The sequence below is a fragment of the Pholcus phalangioides genome, unplaced genomic scaffold (assembly GCF_987345545.1).
Source record: "Pholcus phalangioides strain wild (caught in Gottingen) unplaced genomic scaffold, Ppha-v1.0 ptg000022l_1, whole genome shotgun sequence".
In the NCBI taxonomy this organism is placed as follows: domain Eukaryota; kingdom Metazoa; phylum Arthropoda; class Arachnida; order Araneae; family Pholcidae; genus Pholcus; species Pholcus phalangioides.
This window is the reverse complement of record NW_028301615.1, coordinates 30185209-30196381: the sequence shown is the minus strand read 5'-3', so window position 1 is coordinate 30196381 and position 11173 is coordinate 30185209.

Below are 11173 nucleotides of genomic sequence, written 5' to 3'. Positions count from 1 at the left end.
TATTCTTCTACCACTCGTGAAGGCTACCAACGGGTCCGTGGGTTCAATCCTGGGCTTGAACATTGGTAACAAATTCTTTCCCTTCGGTAACCACCAACAGATGGCGCCATCACTTCCGACCCAACTCGATTGGAAGTAAATTGCTTCCAAACTTCATGCTAGGTTCACAACACGTACACGCACATTCGAACATGCACCATTCGTTAGAAGTACCGCAGAGTAATGTGGACGAGATGCGTGTGTGGTTTGGTAGTCATCATCCAAACCCCCCTCCCCCTGGTCATCAAAAGTCAGCAAATTGGAAACCCTCCCCCTCCTCCCATCGACGCTGACGTAATACTTGAATGGCCCCTTAGTCAATGAATAAAATTCAGCTGGTTGTATTCACCCTCCAAAGTAGTTCTCTCACAATACTTTTGTGTACTACACAAAAAGTAGCTTCACGGCAACTTCACTTTCAAAGGGTAGATAGTGCAAAAAAATACCCATGTTATTAATCACTCTCGAAAGTACAGAAACTGGGGTGAGGAATTCAAAAATACATTGAAGGTGATTCTGAGTTAACGTAATAGTTAAAACCAGTAAGTGCTGACTCGTTGTGTTGGCTTTGAGTTTCTTGAAGTTTCTTTGAGGCATTGCCAGCCTGGTCCCACACATCTTGCATCCTTCCCGGGCTGGGATCATAGTCGGGCATTTAGACAAGCATGGATACGAGGCAATGTGTCTGGAGGGGCAATTTAATGTGTAGTTTCTTTTGTATCATCCCGTATTTTACGGGAGAGATTCACCCCCCCCCCCCCCCATATTGTCCGGCTATTGCAGAAGTGAATTCGGAGACGTCGGAAGTGTTTCGAACCTCTGGGTGCTCAGACCCTTGCCACAACTTGTGTATGCTCGAGCACCCACAGCACACCCAGCTCTGACGCCACTGGTATCAAATTTGGAAGTATACAGCACGCAGTAGTCTTTTAAACTTGTTTGTCTCATCGCCCCCATTGCTAAGAAGACCCGCAGGAATCCATGTTCTTTCTGCCGCAACCAGGGCCGGAACTAAGACGGTACGACGGGGCAATCTCTTGATGGAGCAGAAAATTTTGTGAGAAACAAATAATCTTGTTACAAAATTATTGAGTTTTACCCCGGGTGTGGGGGGTGGGGGACGAACAAACCAAATTTTGTGGGTCAACAACTTTAGTTGTTGATTTTGGTGTACCGTGAAATGTAAAAATTAAAAACTGTTGACATAATAAAATATTTTCTGACAAAAATCGAAATGACACGTAGCTTTTATTGTAGTTCCTAGATGGCAGCAGAAATCCATGTCCATCCCTTGTGTTCTTATAATTTAATAAATTATTTCTTTGGTTAATTTATAAAATTTTCTTTTGTTAAAGAAAATTTTATAAATTAACCAAAGAAATAATTTCATAACTAAGGGACTCATTCAAGTATTACGTCAGCATCGGGGGGGGGGGGGGGTTTGAAGGTTGCTTACGTCATCAACCACCCTCATGACCCCCACATAGGGGGGGGGGGCTGACAGGGCTCTAACACTGGGGCCCGGGACGGTTATCATCATTTTTTTTCTTTTTCACGTCATAAATTAACTACAGAAGGGCCCCCGTTAAAACTGACCGAGGGGCCCGCAAAAGATCCCAGCCTAGGGGCCCCGCTACAGGATGTGAGGGCCATGACCACCCTTTTTGAAGACATGAGATATTCTAAGCAGCTGACGAAGTTCTGCTGACAAGGGGGGGGGGGCGGGAAAAATGACTAAAAATCTGCTTACGTAATATGTACTTGAATGGCCCCTAATGAAAATTAGGACATATTAGTGATCTAAGGAAAATTTGTTTTAATGAACTAAGAATGAGGAACAATTGAAAGAACATGTATAAGTATATATTGTATTTCAGTACCGAAAAATGAGAATTCGGAACTAATAAAAGAAAGATATCCCGGAAAAAAAGAAAAACTTTCTGGCCTCTTCAATTAATTTTCACCATTAAAAGATATTTTTGTCTGCAAATTGTAATGTTTGTACTCATTTTTTACAAACACGTAACCAAATGTACCAAGTTTCATGGCAGAATACAAATCCGGATTAACCATTAAGCAAAATAAGCACGTTCTTAGGGCATCAGTAGGGTGACCATACGTCCTGTATTTACCGAAACAGTCCCGGTATTTTCTGTTATTCTGGCCGTCCCGACTTTTCGGCAAAAGTGTCCCGGTTTTTCCCGTATTTTACACGAAGCCTACTTGAATTTTTATTCTTCATTGAAGTCAAAGATTAAAATTATTACATAAAAGATTAAAATTACAACTATAAATAAGAATATTAATCTCCCATATTTGTCTTGGTGAACGTGTTTTGTTATCGTGGATTCATTTTAATCCACTGCAATTTGCAGTAGTGCTCCATTTCCCGCCATTGTGATTTTCCGTAACTTCAGCAATACAGTCGAATCCCGTTATAACGAACGCCAAGAGACCGGAGAAATCACTTCGTTATAAAGGAATTCCAGGTTACCTAGCATTGTTCCTACGTAAACTTATTTGGGGGATTAGAAAAGTGTTCGTTAAAACGAGATTTTCGCTATAACGGTATTCGTTAAAACGGATTTCAACTGTATTTGGCAACTTTGTTCGGTTTTGGCATCATTTCTGGCGATAATTGGCGATGTCCCGTATTTGCAATCCCAATTTCCCGTATTTCTCTCGATGAAATATGGTCAGCCTAGGCATCAGTACTGAAGGGGCACCACAAATGATATCAAATGGTATTTTTTTTAATGTACAATACCATTGATATCTTTTCCACATCGATTCCACATCGATGATCCGATAGAAGATCCTAAAATTTTAAGAACACTTGATTGTATAGTTGAAGATCATTATCACAAGAATGACACGAAAGATGAGAATCTAATTATATTGCAAACTGGACCACATTATTTTGCTGAGATTTTCGATTAGCTTTTCACAATTTTCATAAAGTACGCCCAGGGCTGTCTTAACATTATCACACGCCCACATACAAAGCGATTTTTCTGAGAGAGGCACTACTACCCAGCTAAAAATTCCTACCTATCTACCTACCTATTTGCACATTTACTCTTGATAATCGGAATCAGATCTAATTGTCACTTGACACCCCGGTGCCAGAAGTTCCCAGATGGGCCCCATGGCCCCCACATCCTGGTGCAAGGCCCCCAGACTGGGATCTTCTGCGGGCCCTCTGTCAGACTTTTCACGGGCCCTTCTATAGTTAATTTATATCATGAAAAAGCAAAAAATTATTAGGATTGTCCCGGTCCCCTGGGCTACAGCCCTGTCAGCTCTTGGGGGGACCATGATGAGCCCATGCAGTAAACCAAGTTCTACAAAGTAAGGACATGATTTTTGTGGGTCATTGGTGGATCAACTGTGTAGTTTGATCTATAGAAGTAAAAGAAATGCTACCAGGTGTAAATTACAAACTTGAGAATGTATCTAAAAGAAAAAAATACCCAATATATAACGGTGATTCGTCCGGGAAATAAATGTCCCCCAGCATCTTCCGTCGGAACATCACGTGATTCAGTGAAAACAAACACAATCCCCCGTTATTTTCTATCCACAGGAATTTAAAACAATAAATACACTGAAGAGCCAAAAAAACTGGTACACCTGCCTAATATCGTGTAGAGCCCCCGCGAGCATGCAGAAGTGCCGCAACACGACGTGGCATGGACTCGACTAATGTCTGAAGTAGTGCTGGAGGTAATTGACACCATGAATCCTGCAGGGCTGTCCATAAATCCGTAGGAGTAAGAGGGAGTGGAGATCTCTTCTGAACAGCACGTTGCAAGGCATCCCAGATATGTTCAATAATGTTCATGTCTGGGGATTTAGTTGGCCAGCGGAAGTGTCTAAAGTCAGAAGAGTGTTCCTGGAGCCACTTTGTAGCAATTCTGGACGTGTGGGGTGTCGCATTGTCCTGCTGAAATTGTCGAAGTCCGTCGGAATGCACAATGGACATGAATGGGTGCAGGTGATCAGACAGGATGCTTAGGTACCTGTTACCTGTCAGACTCGTATCTAGACGTATCAGGGGTCCCATATCACGCCAACTGCACACGCCCCATACCATCACAGAGCCTCTACCAGCTTGAACAGTCCCCTGTTGACATGTAGGGTCCATGGAGGTTGTCTCCATACCCGTACACGTCCATCAGCTCGAAGCAATTGGAACCGAGACTCGTCAGACCAGGCAACGTGTTTCCAGTCCTCAACAGTCCAATGTCGGTGTTGTCGGGCCCAGGCGAGGCGTAAAGCTTTGTGTCGTGCAGTCATCAAGGGTACACGAGTGGGCCTTTGGCTCCGAAAGCCCATATCGATGATGTTTCGTTGAATGGTTCGCACGCTGACACTTGTTGATGGGCCAGCATTGAAATCTGCAGCAATTTGCGGAAGGGTTGCACGTCTGTCACGTTTAATGATTCTCGTCAGTCGTCGTTGGTCCCGTTCTTGCATGATCTTTTTCCGGCCGCAGCGATGTCGTAGATTTAATTTTTGACCGGATTCCCGATATTCACGGTACACTCGTGAAATGGTCGTACGTGAAAATCCAAATTTCATCGCTACCTCGGAGATGCTATGTCCCATCTCTCGTGCGCCGACTATAACACCACGTTCAAACTCACTTAAATCTCGATAACCTGCCATTGTAGCAGCAGTAACCGATCTAACAACTATGCCAGACACTTGTTTTATATAGGCGTTGCCGACCGCAGCGCCGTACTCTGATTGGTTTCATATCTCTACTTGAATTGAATTATTTATTGAATTATTGAATTATTTTTCAACTTATATTACAACTATAAATTAAGAATATAAATCTCCCACATTTGTCTTGGTGAACGTTTTATTTACCGGAATTCATTTCATTTCACGGCAATTTGCAATAATGCTTCATTTCCCACCATTATGATTTTTCCGTAATTTCAGTAATATTTGGCAACATTGTTCACTTTTGGCGATAATTGGCAATGTCCCGTATTTTCCCGTATTTGGAATCCTAATTTCCCATATTTCTTTCGAATAAATATGGTCACCCTAAGCCAATACCTTCTAAAGCAGCTTGCTCTAGAAGGTGGTGTATAAGCTCGATGCAAGCCTCAGAATCTCTGTCGTCTGCTTCTCTCCAGGTTACTTGTTTTGGACGTGTCCTTGTGTCCCGATAAAATTACTGAACGGATTGTTCAAACTTCCAGTTCGGTTTGTGAGCTCAGCTTGTAGGGAACCGAACAAACCGACTTCTTGTCTGTCGTCTGCTCATTAAGAGGTTCTTTGTTTTGGACGTCTCCTTATGCTCATATAAAATAACTGAACTTTCAGTTTGAATTTCCAGTTCAGTTCATGAGCTTTGTTAATAAGGAACTGAGCGAAATGAAGAATATTGTGTTTTTTTACTTTAAACTTTATCACCACATTAGTCACTCTTAAATTTGAGATTAGATGGCAGCACATTACTATAAAGTGGAGTGTAGAAAAAATTCACTTTTTACGATCTTAACTTGTCGTTTGTCGTCTGCTTGTGTGGATGTCTCCTTGGGTCTTGAAAAAACAACTAAACTGGAAATTAATCTTTCAGGTCAGTATATAAGCTTTGTTTAAGGACTAGCTAAGGACTAAGGACTAGCCGCTAAGGAGTCTAAGGACTAGCGGCTAAAAATCCGACATTCCCTAGTGAATTCGACCAATCACAGAGGAGCGGGAATGAGTTACTCTCGAACCGTAAATTTAGCGGCGTAAACACTGTTTGAGAGGTGTAAACAATGCGATTTTAGATCTTTAATACAGCTTCGGGTGTAAACAACAGATTGAAACGTTCGGAGCTGGAGATAAAGTTAAAATAGTTCCAAAAGGAAGTGGTTGGGCCGTAACTATGGACCGTTCAAGTATTATTTAAGCAAAATTTTATGGGTTTTTACCCCTCCCCAACCCCACTTGTCAGCAAAATCAAGTAAACTGGACCAAAACCTTCTAGATTAGTACCGTTATTAACCAAGGGGGGCTTCGGCTGCCCTCCCCCATTCTCGAGAAATACGCGGGTGGGGGGGATATAATAATATATTGTATAATGTACACCCCACCCCCGTGACCTCCAAGAGATAAAAATTCAAATTTTTTTAAAATGAAATATCGTAGAAAAATATCTGTGTAAGCCCCCAAAATGTTTTTTGAAAGCTTGTGATGAGAGGAAATATTTTACCCTGTGCCCATTTAAAGGCAGGTCCTGTGTAATCCCCCCTCCTCCCCCTCTTTACTTCTCTTGTTGATCTGAAGCATCCTAGGAGAATAGATCGAGATTTCAGGACATTGCACTGCTGAGGTGAGCACCTCTACGGATCAACAAAACAACCATCAATTGCCATTGCGCTTTATAATACTTTACTCACATCCCCCTTGCCAGCAAAACTAAAAATATCGCTTTTTGTTTCCTTAATAGTGCATGTACATTTTGAATGCCCAGAAGAGCATCGATCAAGTTGGTTTCAAAACCCCTTTCATCTAACAAAAATCTTCAACGCATGGTTTGCTGAGCTGTTTACGTGTTATATGTGTAGCATATCTTAGTGCCCTGTGAGTTTCATTAAAATGTCAAATGTGGCCATCACCTTGATCTGGTCTAAGTACTGATGCATAATTTTCCAAATAACATATCAATGCTTTGATTAAAAGGGTGAAAAATGATTCTATTAAAAATCTATATCAGTGCGATGAATGCTCAATTAACAGGAAATTTTTGATAATTATGTCTTTAGTTGTATGAGATACTGTATTTGATTTGGTTGCAAATGAGGACAGGGCTGCAGGCGGGTCTGGTGCCCCGGTCGCTGAACCATAAGGGGCACCAAATTTATCCTTAACTACTTCCTCTGCATGCAAGGGGTGCAAAATTCCGGCTTGCCCTGGGTGACAAAGTATCTAGTTGCGGCTCTGAATGAAGATACAGTACTGTATGAAGAAATTCATTTCAGAATCACTTTTGTTTGTTGAAACACATTTTCCCATAAGTTTCTATGGACTATTGTTTAATTTATTCCAGGTATGGCTCAAAATTTAAAGATAAGTTTTTTAAAATACCAAGGAATGTTATAAAGATGATAAAAACTGACCAAACGCTAAAATGAATAGCTTTGAAATTGGAATGAATGAGAATTTATAGGAGTATGAGATACATAAGATCTTTTTGTTTTAAACTATGCACACAATAAACACCAGCTTTATTCTGCTTAAGCCAGTGTTAACACAGTCGAGTGTTTTGGTACATCTGGAGAAAAGATTACAAAAAGGGGATGTGTGTAAATCAATGCTCGAGTGACATTCTGACAATGATTAGCTTAAATTCAGCTCATGATGCAGCTGATTCATGTCGTTGCTTGCATTTGTATCAAAGAAAATGCTCATTAATCGCATCCGTTAGCCAAGGCAGAGAAACTAAGGAAAAAAAATTGTTTGCAAAAAAATTCACCAGCAGAGGCATTTGTTAGCCAAGGTACTCTGTAGTTATATATCGTCCCTCAATAAACTGATGATTTTTTTTTTTTCGATTTTTTCTTCAAATTCGATTTGAATAAAGCCATGCCAATATGTTCTCATCAAAATGCTTAAATAATCATTCCAATCCCTCCCTTCCTTGCTATTAAAAGCAAATACAAACCCCTATTTTTCCCTATTGGTGCTTATGTAATATTTGAACGGTTGTGAGAATAGAAATGTACAAATAATTATACACAGTGAGAGGGAAAAAACTTTTGAACACAAAAATTTTTTATTAAGTCATGTGTTTGAATGGCGTTTGACATAAAAAGCTGCACACATAGTTGTCATAGTCCCAAAGGCAATTTGAAATAAATATGATTGTATATATTTTGAAATTGAAAATTTTTTTAAATTGCTACTTGTATTTCCATAGGTTGAAAATACTATTTTTCATAGTATTCTGTAATACTGTGCAGATGTACATGGTGTTTTGAATTTTTATACATTATAGAATAAGCAATTTCTTGATATAGCAGAGAGGATCATCAAAATCATAATGAGATCACAGACGTTCTATAACATTGAAGATAAACAGGTATAAACTAGAATAAACAATTATTCTAAAAGCCGAGAGGATAAGGCCATCAATAAGACATTGCAGGCACGATTCTACAATATTAAAAATAAACATGATCATGCATTCAATTTTTAATATTATAGACCATGTTACTCTGCCCAAAGAGACCTTTTTTACCCTTTCAGCGGCAATCCTGAGATATCTTGTCAAACCTGATCTGCTTTATTTCTGTCACCCCGAAATATTTTGTCTTCTATAAAAATGCAGTGTTTTTACAATAAAACATGTTTTCCATTCCCCTCCAACCAATGAACTGTGAGTGGGGGGAGTTAGCTATTGTTCTAGGTTAGATAAGAAGAAGCAAGAAGAAAAAATGTATATATATGCTCAGTATAAATAATACAAAAAGGTTTCTCTTCATAGAAAGCCACACACGTAATGGCAAGGTTTGGTAATTTCAAATGTGGCAATTATAATGTTGATCAGGAAAATTTCAAAAACCACTTAAAGGGTTAAATGGGAATTTGGCTTAGATTTGCACCTTAAAATTGGAAAACCAACTTGAGCTGACCATCCCAAACAGTGGGGCTAAAACAACTTACCACTGATCATGAGCTAATTCCAAAATATCGGTCTGAGGATGTGTTGTATCCATAGCACCAAATGATTAGTTTTCTAAATTCAAAATTCATAAGCTTGTCACAAAAGTTCAGTGATACAAGCAGGAATAGTCGAAACCACTTCAAAAGTGCAAATGTTAATGAATAAGACAGCTTTATTTTTTTTTTTTGGTTCTTTTCCACATTGAATAAATCATGGAAACGGCATGAGCGAAGAGACTTAGACATTGTAAATTCGGCTGTAGAAAATATGATTACAAGAAAATGTACTTAATATGCAGGAAAAATAAAAACAGAAAAGTACATGTAATGTAAGAAAAGTAATTACAGGAAAATACACGATGTGGGAAAAATTACAGGAAAATGTAAATGTAGGAAAAATAAAAACAAAAATATACGTAATGTAGGAAAAATAACAGGGAAATGTATTGTATTTTATGTATTTAATGCAGTAAAAATAAAAACAGAATAATACACAATGTAGGAAAAATAATTATAAAAGAAAAATCAATTAACCTCAAATACATAAACACAAACCAACAGGAAATTGATGAAAAAAAGGGAACTACTACGTATATAGAAAATATTGATGGAAAAAAATGATGAGAAAAGAGCGCAGAATATTATAACATTACGAGAACGCGCTTGCGCATTGTAAGTTCCGAACCGTTTCCGAAGTCTTCCACGCGAGGTAACGACCGGTTCGAGAGTAACTCACTCCTCCTCTGTGATTGGTCAAGTTCACCAGGGAATGTCGGATTTTTAGCCGCTAGTGTGTTTAAGGAGCAAAGCTGAATGAAGAATTTATTTTTTTTCTACCTGACCTTCATCATCACCACATAAGGCGCTTCGAATTTCGAAAGTAGATGGCAGCACCAACAATATTTTTAAAAATGAATATCCTAAAGTACTCTAGAGTATTAATTAATTTTAATTCCCTTAAAATTGTTAGTGCCGTTGTGAATTCGCTGCAAATGCTACAAAAAAAAAAAAAAAACTGCTATTGGCGGACCGGACGGCGTAACGTTTCGAGTCACCCGGTATATACGGGACTCATTACCAGGGCCGTCGTAAGAGGATCATGTGCCCCCAGGCCAAGTGGTTTTTCTGAGGCCCTACCAGGTAAATTCTAGAACATTTAGACCAAATCTCATTTTTGTGGGGGTCCTCTTCTCTGGTGCCCAGAGGCCTCAAGTTAGGTAAGACGGCACTGTTCACTATTTCCTAGATACAATATCTATAGGACGTACTGGCCTAGTGGGAAGACTGGATGCATTTATCGCACCCACGTCCTTCAGCAGGGGTCGCTAGGCTGGGATCTTCGTTGGGGCCTTAGAGGCCAGATTTTTCACTGGTCCCTCGATAAAGAATTTATAGTATGAAAAAAACAAAAATTATAAGAAACTAGGCTAAAGCTTTTCAGCCCCACAGTGGCCGTGCGACCTGTGCAGCCAAATGGGGCACCTCTCTAGGAAAGGGTGCCAAATCCGAGTTGGAAGGTAAAAAAATTTTGTCGAGCTGAGAAACGTCACGGGGGCACCAAAAATAGATCCCGCACGGGCAGAGGTTTCTTTCTCTTTTCTGCCCCTACCCATTTGTACATCAAGGCCACTCTAAGACCATCGTAGACCCAGGGCCACAACTAGAGGTTTGGCCAGCTGTGTCAAGCAAGCATTTTGGCACCCTCTTGTAATGTTGAACCAGAGTTGGAAACAATTTAGAAAAGAAACCATAATCGGTGTTCTTAACTAGGGACGGTTCTTTGGTCGTGCGACCTGCGCGGCTGTACGGGGTACCGCCGAGTGCGGATCCAGGTCAATGTGTCGGGAGAAGCGAATTGTATAAGTTCGTTGGATCGTCTCGTATTTTAGGGAACAGAAAAATTTTCCAATATTATTCGGTTCTTACCTATCGCCCCCACCTCTGGATCCGTTCTTGAGCAAAGGAAGACATCTTCTGCTGCTGCGAATGGAGCAGAGGCAGAAATATTCGGCTGGGAAAGAAGCTGAGACAGACATCAGCGAAATGAGTGGAGGCAGAAATATTCAGCTCCGAAATGAGTGGAGGCAGAAATATTCAGCTCCGAAATGAGTGGAGGCAGATATATTCAGCTCAGAAATGAGTGGAGGCAGATATATTCAGCTCCGAAATGAGTGGAGGCAGATATATTCAGCTCAGAAATGAGTAAAGGCAGATATATTCAGCTCAGAAATGAGTGGAGGCAGACATATTCACATATCACATGTATATATATTTTTGTGATTTGAAAAATTTCGACAATTTACTAAACGCTTATGAAGCAGCAGTTTATTTTTTTCTGTTAAATTCTTGGGGAATAATTTTTTCCCCTAAATGTAGGAGCTTTTTTACAATCCCGGCTGAAATTCGGGAGATAAAATAATTTTTCGGGAGCCTGGGAGATAGATTAGAAATTCGGGAGCTT